Below are 25101 nucleotides of genomic sequence, written 5' to 3' on the forward strand. Positions count from 1 at the left end.
GATTGGAAACAAAATGCTTCCTACTATTGCTTTCTACTGATCGCAGCTCATCGCCATCCATTTTCAGCAGAACAGACAAACAACATGACAGGGTACCAGCATAACAGCAGTGGTGGGAATTGAACCCACGCCTCCGAGGAGGCTGGATCTGAATCCAGCTCCTGAGACCGCTTGGCCACACAGCCACTGACAGGTGCGCTGCAAACATGATTCTTTCTGATGTTGCTACTGCAAGACAACATAAGCGAAGGCACAGGGAAAGGCTTGAACCATCCCTGTCTTGTTCATCCATTTTCGTAGCTGCCGGGAAGTGCCCAGCTCAAACATTATTTTGCCACGAGATGCTGATAGCCGCTCGATCAAATCAAAAATCAACTGAAAGCAGAGCACGTCATGTGAGACTCAGTCAGGCGACAAATGTAATGTGCCTGGGAGAAAGTATATTCGGTTATGCTTGGATAAAGTAAACATGAACTGCATGGCATTTCCAGCATTTAGATTTTCACTCTGGTGAACGATTCCGCCCTTTGCTCAAAACAGGACAACTTTCACGTTACCATGTAGCGTGAAAAACACCAGACTACTGGGAAAATGCACCAAGCTGAGCAGGTTGTGCACCGGATGATACCGTGCAACATATGTAGACTTACCTTCGACGACGTTTTGCAGTGTAAGTGGCTCAAAGATAACCCTCTGTCTGAAAAACTGAGCAAGCATTAGAATTCGAGAACGACAAATCACATTGGGAGGTTGATCGAACCTCGGTGCAGCTACGAGCTGTCATCTTCCTTGCCTTTCTCCTTACTCCAACATTTTCCAATCGTGGACATGAACAAATCTCAGGTAGCAGCCAGCTGATTTGCAAGCTGGCATGGGAGACGTGAAAAAGCAACTCAGTAAAATTTACGAAATTCCACGGTGCTTATTTAGAGATGCACAAAAGGCAGTTTCTGAACACATTTCTGAATGTAAAAGGCGATCAGAGATGTCAAATAAATGCTAACAGCATGCGATTGCTTTTTGTTCAAGAAGCGAAAAGCTGTCGCTCCTGAGTACCATCACTTCACATCCTGCTGACTGATTAAGATAGGGTTAGGGTTAGGGTTGGTGTTCATGTTCTCTTGTTGTTAGTTTCCTTCCTGTTTGTCCGATGTAGTGTTTCTCACAGTCTCTGCAGGGGATCTTGCAGATGACATTGGTCCTGTCCATGGTCGGGATTGGATCTTTAGTTCTGGTGAGCACTTGTCGTAGGGTTGATGTGGGTTTGTGTGCCACCCTGATGCCGAGTGGTCGAGAAGTCTTGTGGTGAGTTCTGACATGTTCCTGATGTAAGGAAGTGTGATGTGTGTGTCGGGGCATGTAGAATCTTTCTGATGCTGTTCCTGGAGGCATCTCCTGACACAGATCTTTGGATATCCATTATCGTTGAACAACTGGCTACAAAAAGACATGGCCAATGCTCACTCATCTTAATCCACACAGACAAGGAGCACCACCACTTCGACTGGGACAGCACCAAATTCCTGGGACAGGCAAGCCAGAGGCAAACACGAGAATTCCTGGAAGCATGGCACTCCACGAAGCAGGCTATTAATAAACACATTGAACTCGATCCCAAATACATTCCACTATGGAGGAAACCCACAAGTGAGGCAATCCATCACAATGAACCCCAGAGTTTAAAAACCAGGCGGGAAAGCACTCTGATGCTTCATCAGAAGCTGCACTGAGGATGTTACCAAGCTTGGTAACGAAACGTCTGCGGAACAACAAACCAGCTCAGCGAGCCATCCAACCTCAACATAGTCATCATTAGATTTTTAATTCTAGATATCTTTTTAGAATTGGAATGTCACCACCTGCTGTGTCAGGATTTTCAGTGAGTCGATTACAACCAGGGGGAAAAAAAAACAGATACAAACACATATGGAGACACATGTCAACATGACCATTGTATCATTTGAAACTCAAGAGGGAGAGACAGAGAGAAAGCAGGGAAGTGCGTTAACACCGTTTCAATGGATTCACCCCCAAAACAACAGAAAGCCCACTGGAAAGAACCACAGGCACAAACACACAGCCACAGAGACTCACACTAATGCACACACTCAGCTTACAGTTTTGTTTCACATCAGTCTAGCTTGCACACAGTGAGAGTTCAACAGTGACACACTAATACAGAGAAAGAAACACACAGACACATATGTACACAAAGGCATATAGACACACATTGAGACAGAAGCACACAGACACAGAGCCACACACTGAGACAAACATGTGCATACAGACAGTGACACACATACGCACACATACAAATGCTGAAACACAGAGGGAGAAAGGGATGGAACGAGTTGGAGAGAGAGTGTCAAAGGTTCTTTCTAGTTCGGAAGAATCTTGGTATGAGTTGCCTGGGCCTGAATGCACATAATATTCGCAGACAGTTCAATGATTGGAGAATATTTCCTTGTAGCTAATGTTCCTATTGATGATCCGGAGATGTGTGACAAAGGAAACAGTGAATTTTTTAACTGACAACCTTTATTGGTTAAAAGCTGAGCATCTTGATTGGTTGTGACACAGAGACTGATGTGAAACAAAACTGTAAGCTCTCTTAAACCCACGTGTGAGCCAGTTCAAATTTCAGATTGCAACAACTAAAATACCAATGTTCCTCTGCCAGTTTATCATGGAGACACAGGCCCGCAGTCAATGCAAGCACACCCATGCCACCAGGAACTGGCCGTGTGTGCTGATACATACAAACTGATTCTGCAGTCTCTCTCCAATTTACTCAGTTTAAATTCAAGCTGACTATGATTCATTTCAGGATAACAATGGGCTGAATGAAGTCTTTGCTGTAATCAAGCTGTGATTTCATGGGAACATTATAGATTTAGGCATTGATTGAATGGATCAAGAGATGAGATTAAAACTCAAGGTGGGTAGTGCTCCATTTAAATGGTTTTGACATCGCTTTTCATCATTTCGGACTTTAATCAAGGGCCCACTGAAATCATTATCTCGCTTGATGGATACTGAAATTTAATTGAGAAGAAAAAAGAATGCCTCGATCTTGTTTAGTTTGGTGATTTTTTAACCGCATGAAATGATTGTGGTTGGCCATCCAAATGTTTCCCGCCACAGGGCAGTCTGACCCTCAGGGAGGTTTCTTTAATAAACTGTTCCCGGGGGCTTCCAGCTGCACCATGACGTCATACACCATGAGCGGCGACGGCCTTCAACCACTGTGATGCAACAATGATGCTGGCTCCCGGAATATAATGATTTGTCGTGGGTCACGTGGTGCTGAATCATTCAATGAAAGGTAATTACATCCCCAGGTACTTACGTTTCTACATTACAATCTCAGACACTTCCATCTCTGACTTCAAGTTAAGCAATTCTTGGGATTCCATATTTCTATTAAGGATATTCATGATGCTACTTCCTGGTGAAATTGGAGAAATATTGTGTTTTGGTGGCTGAATTTACTGAACAATGTTTGGTAAGAGGGTCGGGAATCTCGTCAGTTGTTTCTTTTTTCCCTCAGATCCTTTTCCTGTGCTTGCATTTTAAGGCGGGTCGATAATAACGATGTACATACAGAATCAAATTCCCCAGTGCCCTACAAGTTCAGAGCAGGACACAAGCAGGGCTCCGCACACAAATCACATTAAGTTTACACCACTCATTTGCAGGCCAACTTCCCTGGAACATATGCTAGGATGGAGGCTTTTGGCGACGGAGTGTATGGATCTCAAACTTGTTTCTGATTATTTTTCAAGTTTGCCAAGGGAACAATGTTTCACGGCTGTGGTGTGCCATTGTTTGGGTAAATTCTCACTTCCTCTCATGTATAAAGTAAAACACAAACTGCTCACCATGCGGTTTACACACACAGCTGACTGCCTCTGGGTAGCTGCTTCATTCAGCCGGTAGTAGCACAATGTTAAATATATTACACTGATCTTTTATTACTTAAGCTATAGACACGACATTTTATTTTTCAATTCATCAGGATTTTCCAGCTCCTGTTGTGGCAGAGTGACATTGAATTCAGAAAGAGATGTTTCCAATCAACAGGAATTTCTTTCCTCTTACTGGACGCAGGAACAGTGATCTCTATGCAACAGCAAGAGCACATCCACAACCTCTCTTCACATTAACAGTAAGCCTGAATTTTATAATCTGTGTCGAGAGCAGGGAGTTAGAAAAAAGATGTTCTTGAGATTGAACAGTAATCCCATGAGCAACGTGGAATGTACTCCGCTCTGAGGGAATCCCAACTTGACCAGGGCTCCTCCTAACTTTGCCAAAAGGGCTGTTTGGTCTTGGGGTATGATTCTCACTTTAGGGGCTGTACAGCCCAAAAAAAATCTGAGAGATCACGTGTTTAAATATCGGACAAAGCCCTTATTAGTTGTCTTTGCTTTACCAATTCACCCGATCAACTTTCTGGAAAAAAAACGTGTTCAATGACGTTGAAACACATTAGGTGTGTTGGGTGCTCAGACCACTCTGCAGTAACTCCCCATAAATCCCTACAGCAGCTTCCTCGCTTTGGCACGGGGTCTTGTTTTATTTTTCAATTCATCATGATTTTCCAGCTCTTCCTGCTGTGGCAGGGTGACATTGAATTCAGAAAGAGATGTTTCCAATCAACAGCAAATCCTTTCCTCTTACTGGATGCAGGAAGAAGAAAATCATGTTTATTCAAGCTTTCTGCTTCTAAAATTTAGCATCCTAACATCAGGCTGCAAAACTGACCTGAGTTAGTTGCCAAGTTAAACTGACGTGACTCCCTGTCCGCTTGAGGCAATGAACCGAGGTGAGATGTGCAAAGGACAACACACAAATGGGAGTTATTGTATCATTGATTGTATACCAGGATAAACAGGGAAAACCAGTCTTGAGCACCCACATTGAACCTGTCTCCACTTGGCCTAAGTCAGCTCTCACTATCCACTATCATCATTCACTTTTCCTGATGTCCCCGCCGTTCTTGTTGCAAACTGACTGCACGTCACACAATTGCAACTGACATTGCTGGTGTGGAACTGTAACTGTGGTGAAGTGATTCTGAATAGTTCACAACATTATTCTGTTTCTAAAGATCAGTCTTTTTTTTAACTATACATGTTAACCATTAGTAGGCCATGGTAGTGAAGGTACTGAAACCTTATTACTAGACTACCAGTGAAAATCTGTTTAAAAACCAAAAGAACTGCGGATGCTGTAAATTGGGAACATAAACAGAAGTTGCTGGAAAGGCTCAGCAGGTCTGGTGGCAGCTGTGAAGAAAAACAGAGTTAATGATTCAGGTCAATGACCCCACCTTTCCGTTCTGAGGAAAGATCTCTGTTTATATCACCTTGGGCACTGTCTGATTCAGCCTTGCTTTCTCCCATCTTCCTGCACATAATACCTACAGCTCTGTTTCGATTTTGTTATTTCTTGATTTAAAGTATACAGGCTATCCCATTATCTATTACATTGTAATTTCTTATATGCGAGACCCTCCAACTACTGGCAGGCTAGTGGCTGAATAGCTCAGTGGTTAGAGCACTGGCCTTGTAAACCAGCAGTCATGAGTTTGCATCTTACTGATGCCTTAGGCAATTTTTGTACACCTGCTGTTTCCAAGATCCAAAGGAGCACTTTAAACATAATCTGAATTTATGAAAATATCATTTCTTCTACAGGCCTGAAATGTGCTTTAAATGCCACACTCCTGTTTATCTTGCCAGGAATTTGAGGAAGACCATTCGGAAGGACAGGAAGCAGCTGATATGATCAGTGTTTGAATGGAAGAGTGAGCTGAGGCCATATAGACTACAGAATGACAGGGGAAGAACTCAGGCCAAGGGCCGTGACTGAGCGCTTCCTTTATTTGCTGTAACCAGACTCTAGTTTTGAAGTCTGGAATGGGACAAAATAAGCCAAGTGGGTGAAATCCGACTTTCTGCGGTTTGATCTTTCCAGGAGCCTTTGTCACTCTTGGTAGAATGTGCCCCTGTTTGTTTCCTTCTGTAGGTAAGGTTAAGTTTCCCGAGGGAGCATGAAACAGTTTTCCCATCTCAAACTTTCCTCCCATTTGTTGTGTTGATTGAGATTAAAACATTTCGTGAAATTATCATTGAAATGAATACTTGAAACGTCACAGCACACAAGACTACAGGCCAAGTCCTGGAAACTGGGATGATGCTCCTCTTTCCATGCTGTAAAACTCAATGTTTTGATCATCTTTGAGAAGAAATTGATGTCCAGTTAAAAAAAGGCAGAAGCTGAGTTATTGAGAAATTATAGTACTTCTGTCCTCATCCCTGGTGGGCCTATTGTCTAGGATTCACCGCTTTCACTGTTCACGTCCACAAAATCACAGCAAAAGCACAGCAGCCCTGACAGGAATCCTTTCTATGTCTCGGATCAGAGAATGTCTCTAAGAACACCAGACTCAATGTCCCACCCTCTTAAAGAAGTCGAAGGTGTCTTGGCAGTCTCTGCTCAGTCGGACATCTGATTCAGAGAATCAGAGGAGAATATCCTTTTACCCAAATTCACCAATCAATCAAATTCATTTGTAAATCCACGCAGGATATTTTCATTTCAGTTCGATGTTTTAGCAATGAAGCAGCCTGCTGTTATGATAAGAAACTGAGGGTAATGCTGGTTTGTCCAAAATTATCCCACAGTGGGTGGCAGGGATACATTTCAATGTTTCTCTTAATTCAGGGGCCAGTGAGAAAAGGCGGCATTCCACTGACTGTATCTATCACTTCAGTTTGTAAATAATTGAAATGTTCATTAAGAAGTGTCAAGCAGCAGAATGAGTTGTATTGTTGTTTGTCTTTGTGTTGTAGAAGCTGGGGGACGGACAGGCAGAATTGGCCCCAAGTTGTCATCCTCAGAGTAGAGGACAGGAATGAAACTGAGTTCAGGAGTTGGGTACAAGTCACTCTGTCCTTGCTTCCACCTCTGGGTTACCCACTCCAAACTGGTCTTGGTACATTTCACCTTTCTCCCTTGCTCCCTCTCCCTCCCACATTCACACTGTCCCTCTTCCTGTTTTTGCCTCCTGTTCATATCTCAAGGGCAGTATCGATTGGGCAAAACTGCTCTGTGTCTCCAAAGACATTCTTTGAAAAACGAAACAACTGTACAACCTGACATACCTTCTTCAAAAAAAAATGTACCACTTGTGTAGTGAAGTTAGAACGCCACCAGGCGGTGGCATTGTACGAGAGGGATAGTCTGAGCCTTTGACTCATCGGTTTTCAATTCATTTAAACTTCTCCCCTGAGTCTCATTGCAGCCAGATATAGACTCGCAGATACAAATATGCACACGGACACATATGGAGATATACATCAAGCTGATCATTGTATCACTTCAAACGCAAGAGGGTCAGACAGAAAGGGGGTAAGGTATAACTCAATTTCTATGGAATTGCCTCCAAAACAACAGAAACCCCAAGGCACAAACATAATACGGCACACACTAGATGTGCACTATCTCACACACAAACGGAAAAACACAGCTACTAATACACAGATAGTTCAACTGAGATAGAAACACACACACTCAGTTACAGAGATGCACACAGACTCTCACACACACACACACACACATAAACAGAGAGACATCGAGGCACACATGCAGAGACAAACATAAACACAGACACACACTGACATGTAAGCATACAGACACTGACAGACATACACACAGAAATATACATGCATATGTGCAGACACTAACATTACATACATACATACACACAGAAACACAGGACACTCATACAGACTGAGTGCAGTAACTGACACTGCTCCGAATTCAACTATCATTAACAGAGCTAGAACATAGAAGTGTAGAGCAATGTATAGGTCCTTCACCCCACGATGCTGTGCCGAACTTTTACCCTAAACCTAAGGTCTATCTAGCCTCCACCCCTACCTTATGCTATCATACATATGCCTATTTAATAGCAGCTTAAAGGCCCCAAAGAGGCCGACTCCACTACCCTCTCTAGCAATGCATTCCAGACCCCGACCACTCTGAGTAAAGAACCTACCTGTGACTTGGTTTGCTCCATATCTGGACGATGTGTGTATCTACCTCCAATCAATTTAAAACTATTTCCCATCATAATAGCTCCCTCCAACCGTGGAAAAAGTCTCTGGCTGTCCACTCTATCTATACTTCTGATCATTTTGTCAACCTCCCACCCTTCATCATTCTAAAGAGAAAAGCCCTAGCTCTCTCAAATGTTCCTCCCTCGTACTGCCTTCGTTCCATTCCAGGCAACATCCTGGTAAATCTCCTCTGCACCTTTGCCAATGCCTCCACATCTTTCCTGTAATGAGGCAAACACAACTGGACACAATATTCCACTTGTGGCCGAACCAGGCTTTTGTATAGCTGGAGCATAACTTCACGGCTCTTGAACTCAATCCCTCTATTAATGAAAGCTACCATACCATACGCCTTCTTAACAACTCAATCCACCAGCTTTCAGGAAACTTTGGACATGAACCCCAAGATCCCCATGCTCCTCCCAACTGCCAAGGATTTTTCCATTAACACTGTATTCTGCTTTCAAGTTTGTCCTTCCAAAATGAATCTCCTCACACTTTTCAGGGTTAAACTCCATTCGTCACTTGTCTGCCCCACTCTGCATCCTATCAATGTCCCTTTGTAACCTAGAACAGCCCTTTGCACTATTCATAACTCAACCCACCTTTGTATCATCCATGAACTTGCCAATCCACCATTCCATTCCTACATCAAAATCATTTACAAAAACTACAAATAGGAAGAGGACTCAAGACAGATCCTTTTGGTACATCAGTCGTAACTGAACAACATGTTGACTATTTTCCATCCACTACCACCCTTTGTCTTCTCAGGGTCAGCCAAGTCTAAATCCAATCTGCCATATTTTCCCTACCCATGCCTCCTTACTTTCTGCATGAGCCTACCATGGGGAAACTTAACGAACGCCTTACATAAATGCATGTATACCACATCCACTGCTCTACCTTCATCCATGTGTTTGGCCACTTCTTCAAAGAATTCAATAAGGTTTGTGAGGCCTGATCTATCCCTCACAAATCCATGCTGCTTGCATCAATCAGATAATTCCCAGCTTTTACTGATGAACTATCAATGGGAAAGTGGGACAGTCCTATGAAATCCCTCATTCTATTGTCAGGAAAGAGGTGACAGTGTTTGATAAACTTAGGATTATTTGTACAATGAACAAACTTCCACTTGTGCAACAGATCCATGTAATCCCCTGATGTTCACCTGTGAAATAGATTGACATTCATTCTCAGAAACTAATTGAAAGTAATCGCCGGTCTTTGATGGTTACCTACAGCTCGACTCATACCTTGCGTTAGTCTGTGTGAAAATACTGTGTTCACCTGTAGGATCAATTTGTGTGCCTGGCTGCAGAAGGTTCCGTTCCCTTGTCTGGATAAAAGTGTTTCATACCCATTTTGAAACTGCAGCCTTGCCTCTGTGTGGGTTTTAGGTCTGAGGCCAATGTGTGTGTGTGTGTGTGTGTGTGTATGTGTGTGTGTGTGTGCGCGTGCGTGAGTGAGAGAGAGTTTGTGAGAGTGCGGGTCGGGGGGAGGGGTGCAAGGGAGGAACAATCATGAGACATTGGACTGAACTTCTGAGTTGCTGCTTTATTTCCCCCTCCTCCTCCACACTCCTCCCCCGCCCACCTCTAACGTCACAAAGAAGCTTCTTGGTTTGCTCCATATCTGGACGATGTGTGTACCAGGTACAGACAGCTCGGAACTGATTGGGTAGCTGGGATTTGGGAGGAGTGAAGGATTTGAATGACATAACTTGGGGTTTATAAAATTGGTTGTGACAGCCATACTTATCTTGTTCATGTGGATGAAGCCAGGAGGTGAGCATCAGAGTTATTCTTACTGTCTGTGTCAGTGTGAGTACAGCTGGAATCTCAGTGCCAGCTTTGGCCCTGTACCACCCTCTTCCTGAAGCAACCCTGGTGAGTATTGGCTCCTCAGACTCTGTATCTTTCCTGAATTCCTGGCTGTATCTCACTGACTTCTCCTCTTCTTGCCTCTCTTTTTCTCTGCTTTCTCGCTTTGCGTCCCTGTCTTTCTCTCTAAGTCTCTCCTTTTGTCTCCCTTTGCTTTATCTCTGTCAGTCTCTTTCTCTCTCTCTGCCTCTCACATTCTACTCTTGTCTCTCTCTATTTCATTCTCTCTCTCCCTCTTTGTGTTTCTGTCTCTTTCATTCAAAGTCTCTCCTCTTGTCTCCCTTTTGGTCTTTCTCAGTCTTTGTCTCTTTCTCTCACCTGAATCTCTGTCTCTCAGTCAACTCTGGATCATTTTGTTTCATTCTCTCTCTCTCTCTCACGAGCAACCACTCTTTGCCCCCCACCCCTCTCTCTTGGTTCCCTCCCCTATCATTCTCTCTCTCTCTCTCTGTCTTTTCCCTCCATATTTCTCTCTCCTTTCCCTCCATTTTTCTCTATTTCATCTCCTGGTGTCTTGTTGCACTGCCTCTTTCTTTCCTACACCACTCCAAAAATTTTGTTTCCATTCAAAATTGCCGAATTCCAACCGCCCCCTCCACAAATATGACTGTCCCTACAAATTTGACCCTAGAATTTTGTTATTTAATTTGAGACTCTCTCATTTCACATTCTTCTTCCTCAATTTTCTGCCTACAATATAACCGCCAAGTTTCGCTGCCGCCCAGTTTTGTCCCTCTCTTTACCTCCCAGAGGAATGTCAAACTTTTGTCCCACCCTTACAGTATTGTACCCCCATCCCAAATCCTTGTGCTGGTGAATGCAATATTGCACCCCCCAATACCAATATTTTGTGGGCCTACCGAACAAATATTGTCCCCTCAATTATGGCATTTCCCAATTGCAGTTCCACAAAAGTTTGTTCTCCATCGCAATTTTGCAAACTCCCCACTAAGTCATCTCAAATATTGCCTCCCACAAATTTGCGCACCTGTTTAAATATTTCCCCTGTGACTTTTACCCCAATGAAAATGTTCAGCCTCACAGTTTCTGATTGCTGCCCGTGTAGCTACACCCTCTTTCTTCATTCCTCTGTGACGCCTCCACTGTGTATAGATAGCCCACTGTATCTCCCTCCATGTGCAAAACCCAAATATCCCCTCACCCTCACTGGATCCCTGACTGCACCCCAGAGATACTCTGGCCTGTTCATTGACTGCCTTACTGCAAAGCAAGATCCCATTTCGCAGGCACACCCCAAGCCCGACTACCACTCACTTTAGCCAAAGTGTGATGGTGCAACATGTAGGCACTGCAAGGACCAGGAAGATCCCCTGGCATTTCGCATGAAGAACAGAGAAGGACAGAGATGGAGATGGAGAGAGAGAGCGAGAGAGAGAGAGCGAGATCCCATTGAAAACAAGGAAAAAGAGAAAGAGGAGAGAGACACAGAGATAGGAGAAAGACAGAAATCCCATGGACAGGACTAGAAAGGACAGATATAGAGAGTGGGAGAGACAGAAGGGACAGTGAAAAATCGAGAGAGAGAAGAGCAGACAGAGAGATACCATTCAGAACGAGTGACAGAGATGGGGGGTGGTGTGGGGATGCAGACAAAATGACCCTCAGGAAGGAACATCAAGATCACACAGGACAATGAGAGAGAGAAAGAGAGTGTTGAGGAGAGGTGAATGGGTAAACTTGGAAATCAGCAAGACTGAACAATGAAATGGTTCTTGAAAAACCTGGGAAGGGGACAAGACATTTGGAGGGAGGAATATGAAGGGATGTGGGAGAGTGAACAGGGGTGGATGTGAAGAATGATGGGGAGACAAGGATTTATAGAAAACTGTGGGAAGGACAGGAAGGTGAGAATATGGAGGCAAAGAGAGTCGAAGGCAGTGACATCAGACTTAGCAGCAGCCCCCTTTTTCCACTTTGTCTCCCCCACACCTCCAGCCCAGAGCTCATCCCCTTGTGTTACAAATCTCAGGGACAGCCTGAACCCCATAATTATTTTCCCCTGTGAGCGTACACGTGTGCAAATGAATGACAAGGCGACAGGCTGGTTTATTATCATGCTCTCATTTCTCTCTTTCTCTTTGGTTCCAGCTCTGTCCGAAGCTTCCTCACGGCAGGACAATTTAATTCTCCCAATCAGTGCTTCGTCCCAAATTTCAGCTCCTGAATCTAATCTCCTCAGGGGCGAGGTTGGAAAGACAGACAAGAAATGAAAAAAAAAACCTACACCCATCACCTAAAACACAGCAAAATCACACCATTCTCTGCCCGAGCTTCCAAAATCTGACCCTTTCCCCCAATTGCCCTACCACCTCCAGAACAGCCCATCATCTTCAAGAGGGAACAGGAAGAGGCTCAAACCACCTCAGTGTTTCTGTTTAAAGGGAGGACAGAGAGATATGTACTCCAGATGGTGGGGCTCCCCTCCACCGGACATCCCCAACTACACGACCCCCCACCCCGAACATCTCCACTGCCAGAGATTGTGTCCACCACTGTATGTGTATAAGCTTCAGTCTCTCAGTAATCTCCTCTGGTGGAAGAGAAGGAAATTGATCCATCAAAGCCAAAGTTTTGAAACAAAAATGAAGAGAAACGTATGAGATTCCATCACAGGCCTCTTTCAAAATTTCCCCAATTTATCAGCACTTTCCCTGATTTTAAACCCAGAGAATAGGAACAAATTTGACATCGGATCAGGGGAGAAATGCTTTCTGACTGCATCCAGTGTTTACTTTCTGAGAGGCTGGACAATTAATCACTGATGGGGAGTCACTCACCGGAGCCTGCGTCTCTCTCTTTGTCCCTCTAGATGAGTTTCTGACTCCCTGCGGGAAAAAAAACAATAAAAAGACCAAAGACCGTCCCACTCCCATTCAGCAGGCATAGACCCCATGACCACTACTTCCAGGATTGGGGCTGTTTCTACATGACATATTAATGATGAACTGATACACTTACTTTTCTCTCTCTCTCTCTGTCCCTGTCTCTATCACTGTCAGTCTTCCCTCCCTCTCTCTGTCCCAATCCACCTCTCTATCTCTGTCCAACTTTGTCCTACTCTTGAGAATTGATCAAACTCTCCCTCTCTCTCTCTGTCACTTTTCTGTCTGTGGCTGTCCCTCTGTCTCTCTTCCTCTCTGCCCCATCCACCTCTCCATCTCTGCTCTGCTTTCTGCTGCTCAACAATCGCTCTCTCTCTCTCTTCCTCTCTGCCTGTCTCTGCCCCATCTCACTCTCTCTCACTCCTCTGTCCCTCTATCTTCTTCTCTTTGACGCCATCGACCTCTCCGTTCAGCTTTTCTTGCTCTTGAGAATCGGTATCTATTTCTCTCTCTCTATCTCTCTCTCTCTCCATTTCCTCTGTTTTGATTGAAACACTCCTGGCTTACATTTTCCACAAGTTGCAATCTCCCCGCCGTGTCTCCTAGATGTTTGCGACACCAATATCACATTTTGGAGGGTGAGGCGATGACAAGAGGTGGGAGTGATCGGAGTTGAGCGTAAAGGAGGGACGATGCATTTCACCCACTAAAAGCTGTCAGCAGTGTCCGCTCAGGGCCCTGTAGACAGACACACAACACGTTTGAGGCTGTTCCGCAGACCAAGGGGATGCACAGCAAGATTCCACAGGCAGCCACTTAATGTACCTCGAAGGGATTCCCTCAAAACTTTGTTGGAGCCAACCACACCCTGCCCCCACAAACTGAAGGACTGACTGCGGAATGAAGGACATTCTGCACAGCAGCATCCCAACAGCTTTCCCCAGCTTCCCCATACTGAAGAGACTAAAGGTTTCCATATTCTTCACCGGCCAAGATCAGAAGCGCCGACACACCCACCTCATCTGAATTTGGAAATGGTGGACCCCTGCTCCTGTAGAGGAAAAGGCTGCAGGCTGTCCCCACACAGCAAGATTGCAACGTGAAAAAAGGATTCCCCCACTGAGTCCACCAGCAACTACTAAACACCCCATTTTAACTTAGACCTCAGCTCAGACTGAACACTGGAGTTAATCCCTCACCCCCTTTTCCTCAGAACCTGTATCTATGTCCCTCAGCCCTGTCCCTCTTTCAGCTGTCTCCAATTTCCCTCCATACCACCATCTTGGCCCCTACACTCTCCACTGTGCCGGTTCCCACAAGCAGCAAAACAATAGTCACTTGTTGATGAGAGAGGATTAATTTCACACCAAACATTGGCCGTGAGGGAGTGTGGGTGTCAGGCCCTGCAGTCTCGGCCCCTTTGAAATATTGATCCCCCTCCTTATCTCCAATCCAGAGCCTGCGCTGATCTCCCCATTCCTCCAACGCTCACCCCCAGAGAGAGGAATGAAGTCCCAGTCAATGGAAACAATTCGCTCCATTTACTCACAAACTTCACACAGACCAACCGGGGGTGGTAGGAGGGAATGGCATATAGAGGGGGTGGGATCCCACTCCCTTCCGATATCCTGGCACACCCATCCCACCCACCTCCCCATTAAAATGACAACAAGTCACAGCAGAATTTCTTCCAGATTTTCCAAGATGAAATACAGGGAAGTAACCAGCTGGATGGAGAAACAGGGGAATCCAGCCTTTCCCTCCCCTTCCCCATTGCCCTCAGATCACCACATTCAAGTGGAGCCTGCACCTTTTTTTATCCCTCGCCACCCCAGGGCCGCCTGAAGTTCAGATACGACTCTCCTCGATGATTCACAAAGCTTTCAATTGTATCAGTCCTGTCCTTGTTTGTTTTACCAAAACACAGTACCGTGTATTTTTTCAAATTTAGACTCCATCTGCCACTCCTGAGCCCATTGACCCAATTGAACAAGCTATCTTTGTAATCTTAAATATCTTCATTGGCCACCATACCAGAAATTTGGGAATCACTCACAAACTTACTAACCATGCCTTCTATCGTCCCATCTGAATCATTTACACAAATGACAAACGAAAGTGGACCCAGCAGAAGACCCTGTTGAACAGGTGTCCATTCTGAAAAACAACATCCAGCACCAGTTTGTCTCTTGCCATTAACAAACTCTGTATCCAATTAGCAAGCTCATCCTGAATCCCATGTGATCTAACTTTAATAATGCATTTCTCACAAGGAACTTTGTTGAAAGCTTCACTTTACTCCAAGTAAACAATGTGAACAGCTGTGCTCTTATCAACCTTCTTAGTCACTTCCTCACAAAAACTCAATGAAGTGTGTGGGGCGTGATTTCTCTTGCGTAAAACCATGCTGGCTATCCCTAATCAGTCAGTGCCTCTCTATATGCATCGGCTCACAGATTTATGGTTCTCAGGCTTCTCCTCACATCAGTTTTCAAACAGATGCAAACACCAGCCATTCTCCAGTTATTAGAAACTTCACCATTATTTAGAGATGATACAAATGTTTCTGCAGCGGCTCACAATTTTCTCCCTAACTTTCCAAAATGCCCTAGACATACTTGCTCAGAACCCAGAGAATTATCCACATCTATACCTTTTAAGACCACCAGCACTTCCTCTTTTATAATGTGAACTGTTTTCAATATATCATTATTTATTTCCCTGAGTTCTCCAGCCTCCGTTTCTTTCTCCACAGTAAAAACAGAGGCAAAATATTTACGTAATATGTTTCCCAACTCCTGAGACTCAACACAAAGATCAACTCCTTCATCTGTATGGAGCCCAACTCTCTCTCGTTGCTCTCTTTCTCTAATGTACTTGTGGCATTCCTTTGAGACATCCTCAAACTTACTCACCAAGACTATCTCATATCTCTCTTTGCTTTCCTGGTGCTCCTCTTAGGAATGCCCCCACACTATTCATACTATTCGAAAGATTCATTTTCACCCAATTGTTTATGTCTAATATGTGATTTTTTTTAGTTTTATTTAACAAGTCCTTCATCCCTGCAATCAATCTTGTAAACGTCCTCTGGATCCCTCAAACACCAGCGCATCTTTTCTTAATACAGGACCCAAAACTACTCAATTTTCCCACTGCGGTTTGACAAGCACCTTTTATAGCCTCAGCAGTACATTTCTGCTCGAGCTGTCTTCAAATGAATGTCTACATTGCCTTTGCCTTATTACCACTATTTGAACCTGCATATCAACCTTACAAAGAATCCTGAGCTGAATCTTTTAAGTCTCTTTTGACTTTAGATTTCTGAAGGTTTTCCGTGTTCAGAAAATAGTCTATGTCTTTACTCTTCCCACCCAAATGAATAGCCTTGCACTTTCCTTCACTGGATCCACATGCCACTTCTTTGTGCACTCCCCCAGCCTGTCCAAGTCATTTTGAAGGCTTCCCACAGCATCGATACAACCTGTCCCTCCATCTATCATTGAGTCATCTGCAAACTTAGCGACCATGTCCTTAATTCCTTTGTCCAGCTCATTAATAAATTGCATGAATAGCTGTGGTGCCAACACTTGCTCCTGCTCAACTCCACTAGTCATCCGGCTGTCAATCTGAAAAAGTCCCCTTTATCCCAACTCTTTGCCTTCTGCCAGTCAGCCAATCCTCAATCCATGCCAGTACTTTGTTCCTAAGACCACGGGCACTTCCCTTATTTGGCAGCTTCCTGTACGGCAGCCAGTCAATGCCTTCTGAAAATCCAACAGATCACTTCCACTGGTTCCCCTTCATCCAGGATGTTCAGTACCCCCTCAAAGAATTTCATCAGATTTGTCAGGCATGAAGCCCCCTTGGTGAAGCCACGCTGCCTCTTCCAAGTACACCATGATCACATCTTTACAGTGACCTGCCACACTGTTTGAAACAAAGGTTTTTTTTTTTCACTTTTATCCAGAATATTTTAAAAATTGCTTTCAGTCATGAATGTTTTGAACTGCAAAGTCAAATTACCATTGAGATCTGTGAACTCTATGTTGTCTCAGCAGGATTGTCAAATGAGTGAATTCCTTCCCCCACACAGAGCAGGTGAATGGCCTGTTCTCCAGGGTGGCTCTGTGCTGTCTCAGCAGGGCTGAGGAGTGACCCAAGTGTTCTTTTCTTTTTCCTCACATGCAGCAGGTAAATACATTCTACCCAGTGTGAACTTGCTGGTTTACTGAGAGTTGAGATGATCACCTGAACCCAGTCCCACAATGAAAGCCTCCGAAAAGATACCTCATCATGTGAAAATGTTGATGGGACATCAGTTCGACAGAACTTCGATAGCACTTCCCACAGACCGGACACTTCAAAGGTTTCTCCTCAATTTGAACACATTGATGATAAAACTACCTCCAAGATCTTGCATAGGGATACCCATAATCGCAGCATTTATAAGGTCTCTCCTCAGCTTGAACATGTAGATGACAATTCAGTTCCCAGGAGCTTCTGCAGCGCTTCCTGCAGTCTGGGCATTTGAAAGATTTCTCCACAGTGTGAATTTGCTGGTGTCTCAGGAGGTTAGACGACTGAGTGAATCCCCTCCCACACTCGGAGCAGCTGAATGGTCTCTTCCCAGTGTGAACCTGCTGGTGTTCTGTGAGGTTGAATGATCACCTGTACCCAGTCCCAGAGTGACAGAACCTTTTCAGGGTGAACATGTTGATGGGATATCAGGTCCGGGGGTTTTGTAGCATTTTCTGCAGGCTGAGCATTTAAAAGGTCTCTCATTAATGTGAGCTAGTTGATGCGACATGAGATCCCTGGGACTTATAAAGCACGTCCCACAGTTTAGGCATTTAAAATATCTCTCCTCCACGTGAGCACTTTGGTGGATCATCAGGTCCCCAGGTGTTTTATAGTATTTTCCAGTCTCGACATTTAAAGGGTCTCTCTTCAGTGTGAAGATGTTGATGGGCCGCCAAGTTTCCAGAGGTTTTATAACATTTTCCACAGTTTTGGCATTTAAAAGGTCTCTCATTAATGCAAGCTAGTTAATGGGACATCAGGTTCTGGGATGTTCTGAAGCATTTTCCAAAGTCTGAGCTTTGAAATGGTCTCTTATCAGTGTGAATGAGCTGGCATTGCAGCAGGTGAGATGACTGAGTGAATCCCTCCCGACACATTGAGCAGGTAAATGGCCTGTTACTGGCGTGAATCTGTCGATGAGGTTTCAGCTCAGAAGAGGAAATGAATTCCTCCCCACAATCTCCACATTTCCACAGTTTCACCCCAGTGTGACTGCATTTGTGGTTTGTGAGGTCTGATGATTGGCTGAAGCCTTGTCCACACACACAACATGCGTAGTTTCTCTCCAGTGTGAATGGACCGTTTTCCTACCAGGTTTAAAATCTGATCATGTTCCATTTGTGATGAAATGAGCGTGACGTTTGGTTGTGTTCGTCTTCCCCTTCTAATATCCTATGAAATTGACATCAAACAAAAAACAAGAGAGTCAGAGACAATCTCTCACAAGACACTGGCTTCTGTGTGAAGATAGAGAATGAAAGCGAGGGATTTTGAACACCGGCAACTTGATCAGAACTTTGTCAGAGTCATTTAAACACCCAGCCTCCATCATTGAGAAGGGGCAGGGTAGCAGGTGGATGTGAACACCAACATCTCTAAATTCCCTCCAGGTCACAAACCATCCAAACTTTGCTGACATCCAGTCCTGGTGTAGCAGAAATTTCCTCCCATTAACTAATGACAAAACCAAGGCCTTTATCATGTTTCCCCAACACAAACTCCACTGCCTCACAACTGACTCCAAACCCTCTGTGGCAATTGCCTGAGTTTGAAACAAAACGTCATAACCATGGTGAAATATTTCATCCCGAACTGAGTTTTCAGCCACATATCCCCACCGTCATTGAGACTGCCTAATTCTGCCGCAGTAACATTACCCAACTCCTCCGAGTCTCTGCTCATTTGCTGCTGAAACACTCATCCATTCCTTTGTTACCTCTCGACTTAACTATCATTACACATCTCCTCACGGTCCTCTCACATTCCCCTCTCTGCACTTGTCTTATTTCTCTGCCTCTACTTTTGTGTGTCCTTGAGCTCTGTTTAGTGTTTTTTTGCTTCCTTCCACTGAGTGTATCTCAATGAGATTTTTACCACTGCTCATTCTCCCAACCATGTGCTGCTGTCTTAACAGCTTTCTCTTCCCACATCAGCTCTCTCAATGCTGTAAGGGAAGGAGGTTCCACTTTAGGAGGTACAAATACGTGGACAGATTATGGAAAGATGTAGGAGCAACAGGGTGTTGGTGACGGGAGATTTTAATGTTCCCAACATTGACTGGGATTCACTTAGAGTTATGATCAGAGATAATGGGAACTGCAGATGCTGGAGAATCCAAGATAACAAAGTGCGAAGCTGGATGAACACAGCAGGCCAAGCAGCATCTCAGGAGCACAAAAGCTGACGTTTCAGGCCTAGACCTTTCATCAGCGAGGGGGATGGGGAGAGGGTTCTGAAATAAATAGGGAGATGGGGGAGGAGGACCGAAGTGTTTATCCACTTCACAAGCACCTTCCACCCCAACCTCAAGTTCACCTGGGCCATCTCCAACACATCCCTCACCTTCCTGGACCTCTCTGTCTCCATCTCATTTACCCAGCTAGAAACTTATGCCCATTTCAAGCCCACCGACTCCCACAGCTACCTAGAGTACACCACCTCCCACCCAAACCCTGCAAAAATTCCATTCGCCTTCACCACATCTGCTCCCAGGATGAGGCATTCCACTCTCACACATCCCACATGGCTGCGTTCTTCAAGGACCGCAACGTCCCCCTGCAGTGGTCAAGAATTCCCTTGACCACGTCTCCCGCATTTCCCACAACACATCCTTCACACTGCGACCCCGCAATAACCGCCCTAAGAGAATCTCTTCTGTCCTCACATACCACCCCACCAACCTCCGGATACAACACTTCATCCTCCGACACTTCCGCCATCTACAATCCAATCCCACCACCCAAGACATTTTCCATCCCCAACCTTGTCTGCCTTTTGAAGAGACCACTCACTCCGTGACTCCCTTGTTCGCTCCACAATCCCCTCCAACCCCACCTCTCCAGGCACCTTTCCCTGCAACCACAGGAAGTGCGACACTTGCCCCCACACCTCCTCCCTCACCCCCATCCCAGGCCCCAAGATGACTTTCCAAGTGGAGGGTTGGGGACCACTTTGCAGAACACGTCCGCACGGTTCACAATAAACAACCGCACCTCCCATTCGCAAACCATTTTAACTCCCCCTCCCATTCCATAGACGACATTTCCATCGTCGGCCACCTGCAGTGCCACGATGATGCCACCCGAAGGTTGCAGGAACAGCAACACAAATTCCATTTGGGAACCCTGCAGCCCAATGGTATCAATGTTGGCTTCACAAACTTCAAAGTCTCCATCTCCCCCACAGCATCCCAAAACCAGCCCAGCTCGTCCCCGCCTCCCTAACCCGTTCTTCCTCTCACTTATCCCCTCTTCCCACCTCAAGCCGCACCTCCATTTCCCACACACCAACCTCATCCCGCCTCCTTGACCTGTCCGTCCTCCCCGGACTGACCTATGCCATCCCCACCTATACTCTCCTCTCCACCTATCTTCTCTTCTATCCATCTTCGGTCCGCCTCCCCTTCTCTCCCTATTTATTTCAGAACCCTCTCCCCATCCCCCTCTCTGATGAAGGGTCTAGACCTGAAACGTCAGCTTTTGTGCTCCTGAGATGCTGCTTGGCCTGCTGTGTTCGTCCAGCTTCACACTTTGTTATCTTCACTTCGAGTTAGTGGTTTAGATGGAGCAGAATTTGTAAGGATCATGGGGGAGGGCTTTCTAGAGCTGCATGTAAATACTCCAACTTATGAAGGCGCCATACTGAGCCTGGTGTTGGGGAATAAATATTGATGGACAAAGAAGAGCGTAGTCCTGAAGGAAGAGTGCTAAACTGGGGGAAGGCCAACAAAAGCAAAATTTGAAAGGAAGTGGGGAAAGTGGATTTGGAGCATCTGTTTGAGGGTAAATCCACATTTGATATGTGGGAGACTTTTAAAGAGAGGTTTATTAGACTGTAGGACAGACATGTCCCTGTGAAAATGAGTGACAGAAAGGGCAAGATTAGGGAACAATGGATGACAGGTAAAATTGTGAGACTGACAAAGAGGAAAATGGAAGCATACATAACGTCTAGGCGACTGAAAACAGACGAAGCTTTGGAAGAATTTGGATAAGCATATGGGCGTACACGGAATAGTATAGGTTAGATGGGCTTCAGATTGGTATGACATGTTGGCACAACATCGAGGGCCCAAGAGCCTGTACTGTGCTGTAATGTTCGGGAAAATAGGACTAACCTGAAACGAAGAAATAAAAGGGCTGAAAGGGATCGTGAAATATCTTTAGCAAACAGGGGTTAGCAAATTCCCAAAGCCTTTTGACATACATAAGGAGCAAGAGGGTAACTGGCGAAAGAGTTGGCCCAGTCAAGAATGAAGGAGGGAAGTTATGCAAGGAGTCAGAGAAAATGAGTGAGATTCTTGATGAGTACTTTAACTCTGTATTCACTTAGAGAAAAACATGACAGATGTTGAGGTTGGTGATAGATTTTTGATTACTGTTGGTCAAGTGGGCATAAGGAGGGAGGTTGGGGGAGTGTTGGGTATTCTGAAAGGCATTAGGGTTGGCAAGTCCCCTGGCCCAGATGTCATCGATCCCAGGCTATTGAGGGAAGCGAGTGAAGAAATAGCTGGGGCCTGAACAGATATCTTTGCAGCATCCTTGAGCACGGGTGAGGTCCCGGAGGACTGGAGAATTGCTAATGTTTTCCCCTTGTTTAAGGAGGTAGCAAGGATAATCCAGCAAATTATGGGCCAGTGAACTTGACATCCATGATAGGGAAGCCATTGGAGAAAATACTGAGGGATAGGATCTATTTACATTTGGAAGAAAATGGGCTTATCAGTGATAGGGTGCAGGAAAGTTGATGTCTTACCAACTTGATAGAATTCTAAACCAGCTATTCTAAATGCTAAACCAGGCGGTCATGCCCACCCCAATCCCAAGAATGACATTGTTTTTTAAAAAATGCCCTTCCAAATACCTGCATTATCTCCAATTCCATACTCCTGAAAATTCTTGTTTTTTAATGTTTCACATTTGGTGCCCTCAGGTTTTAGCTGCCAAGGCCACAAATGGTGAAATTTCCTAACTAAAACTCTCCCTTTCTCTGCCTCAGTTTTACACTTGAAAATATGCCTTCAAAACAACAAATTTGACCATAAAGCATTTTGTCACCTTCCTAACATCTTATTGATGATTCTGGTCAAACGTTGCATTGTAATACTCCTGAGGAACAATCTGGAAGTTTCCACTCAGTGAAAGATACTACATTGATATCAATTAATTGTCATTGATTTGGACACATATCACAGTTCCTTCATCACCATTTCATGAGTCACTCCACGCTGAACAGCATTGTGGGAGGTACTAAGGAAATATAATTGCCAGCAGCAAATGGTCAGGCAATTTTCTGCTGTATAAACCTCATTTAGAGAGTGGATGAAAGTAACAATAAAATATCTAGGATAGTCACACCCGTTATTGGAGACAGAGGAACTTAGACATGACAGAGTTGATCGAGGAGAGCAGAAATGAACCAGGACAATGGATGGGCTCTCATTCATCAGTGTTATACAGCAACTTTTAACATCAGTCTCACAATATTATGGGGGTGAGAAAATTCTACCAACCATGTGCTGCTGCCTTAACAGCTCTATCTTCCCACATGAGCTCTCACAATGCTGTGAAAGAAAGAACACCAGCCCCAGAGTCAGATGTCTGAGAACAGCACGAGAAGCTGAATTGTGTAGATTACTGGTTAAAAAATACTGAAATAATTTTGTTGTGTTCCAACTTTAAAATCAAATGCTAAACTCTACCCCTGAAAAATTATCAAAAGCACTGGGGTCAGAGGAAACTATCACAGTTCAGGATACCTAGGAATCAGAGTGATGTCACTGAGTAATTGTCCACGTGTCATAACATCACTCATTTGAACAGACAGCATTTGGGTCTGCACAAAAAGGTGACCTCCATGAAGGATGTGACGGCCAACTCATGATTCAAAAAGAAATTCATCAGAATGTTTAAAGAACTGAGGGATACTGGTTCTAAGGTCACATTGGAGAAACTCAAGTTGTTCCTCACAGTGCAAAGGAGATCAATATGCCAGTAGATAAAGGGGGTGATAATATAGTGTGGACCTGGAGGAAAATGTTCTGATGAAAGGTCCCTTCCTGAAATGTCAACTTGCCTCCTCCTCCAATGTTGTCTGGCCTGCTATGTTCCTCCAGCTCCACAGTGTGTTATCTCAGTTTCCAGCATCTGCAGTTCTTGCTATCTCTGATTTGATAAAGGTGTTCAGGTTTAAATCAGGTGGATAAAGAGCAGTTGTTCCTCTTTGCTGATAGTAAAACTGTTTGGTATACAGATTTAAGATATTGGGCAATAGTTACTGGGAAACGTAAGAAAGGAATTTTGTGCTATTTTTATTTTACTCAATACTTCCCTTTAAAGGCCAATAATACCCAGTGCTAAATGAATAAAAAAAAGGCATGCTTAGATCATTTAGTTTGAGTTTCCGATCTGCAAATCCTCTTCTGATGTGCTGTAAAAAAATTACAAATGCCATCTCAGTCAACCTGGGACACAATTTCGGAAGAAGCAACTATTTCCTTGATTTGGAGTGTGCTGTGTAAATGCTCCCCTCCCGACTCCCTGTAAAAGCAGTTTATAAAAACGCCAAGATAACAAGTGTGGAGCTGGACGAACACAGCAGGCCAAGCAGCATCTCAGGAGCACAAAAGCTGACGTTTCGGGCCTCGACCATTCATCAGAGAGGGGGATGGGGAGAGGGTTCTGCAATAAATAGGGAGAGAGGCGGAGGCGGACTGAAGACGGAGTGAAAAGAAGATAGTTGGAGAGGAGAGTATAGGTGGGGAGGTAGGGAGGGGATAAGTCAGTCCAGGGAAGACGTGCAGGTGTTCCCACCTACTAACCTCATCCCGGCTCTTCGACCTGTCCGTCCTCCCTGGACTGACCTATCCCCTCCCTACCTCCCCACCTATACTCTCCTCTCCATCTTCTTTTCTCTCCATCTTCGGGCCACCTCCCCCTATCTCCCTATTTATTCCAGAACCCTCGCCCCATCCCCCTCTCTGATGTAGGGTCTAGGCCCAAAACGTCAGCTTTTGTGCTCCTGAATGCTGCTTGTCATGCTGTGTTCATCCAGCTCCACACGTTGTTATCTTGGATTCTCCAGCATCTGCAGTTCCCATTATCTCTTATAAAAACGCTATCTCTGTCAGTCCAGGAGAGACATTCACAACTTTCTCTCCCCTGGCCCAGGGCAACCGCACATGCGCCTTGATGCCCTCTGCCTCCTACAAAGATGCCTGCCGTTACCCACGGTCTGCCATTGAGAGGGAGCCTCGATTTTAACATTTTATGAAACCGGGACAGATTGCTTCTTTATACGGGATCTGTCACATTCGCAAAGTGTTCAGAAATCCTCCCCGTCTCACTGACCGGTCTATTGCCTCCCCCGTTCCGCCTTATTATTACCTCTTGTGGAGCCGAGGAAAACAGCGACTGCGGCTCAGGTTCACTCCCACCGCGCATGATCTAGACAGTGGGCACTTGGGAACTTACTGAGCCTGCGCAGTGATCAGCAATGATGTGCGCAGCACTCAGAATTCTGGGTTACGTACCCGTCATTGTAAAGATTGAGAGAGAGAGAGATAATGGGAGCTGCAGATGCTGGAGAATTCCAAGATAATAAAATGTGAGGCTGGATGAACACAGCAGGCCAAGCAGCATCTCAGGAGCACAAAAGCTGACGTTTCGGGCCTAGACCCTTCATCCAATAGCTGGATGAAGGGTCTAGGCCCGAAACGTCAGCTTTTGTGCTCCTGAGATGCTGCTTGGCCTATTGTAAATATTGAATTGTATTTGTTGTAATGTGTACAAGCAATCTTTCTCTATACTTCCTACCAGGACAACTGACATACATTTTATAAAGTATAAAACGTGCCTTTTGCATCCCATGGATATAATATTACAAAGTCTGACACTGAGTCACACATTGAGCCTGACACCCAGATGCCGTTCACATTCTAGG

General features: G+C 44.9%; 1 long non-coding RNA gene across 1 annotated transcript in view; it reads right to left on the reverse strand.

The window, feature by feature from the left end:
- The window catches only part of LOC132208600 (uncharacterized), a 56234-nt gene extending 31631 nt beyond the window's left edge, over positions 1 to 24603 (reverse strand). Inside the window, exons 1-2 of the long non-coding RNA XR_009444728.1 lie at positions 24546 to 24603; positions 16885 to 18333 (exon numbers count right to left, since the gene is read on the reverse strand). This is a non-coding gene — a long non-coding RNA (uncharacterized LOC132208600). The remainder of the gene's footprint in view (positions 1 to 16884; positions 18334 to 24545) is intronic.
- Between the last annotated feature and the right edge of the window lie 498 nt (positions 24604 to 25101).

The sequence above is a fragment of the Stegostoma tigrinum genome, unplaced genomic scaffold (assembly GCF_030684315.1).
Source record: "Stegostoma tigrinum isolate sSteTig4 unplaced genomic scaffold, sSteTig4.hap1 scaffold_49, whole genome shotgun sequence".
NCBI lineage: Eukaryota > Metazoa > Chordata > Chondrichthyes > Orectolobiformes > Stegostomatidae > Stegostoma > Stegostoma tigrinum.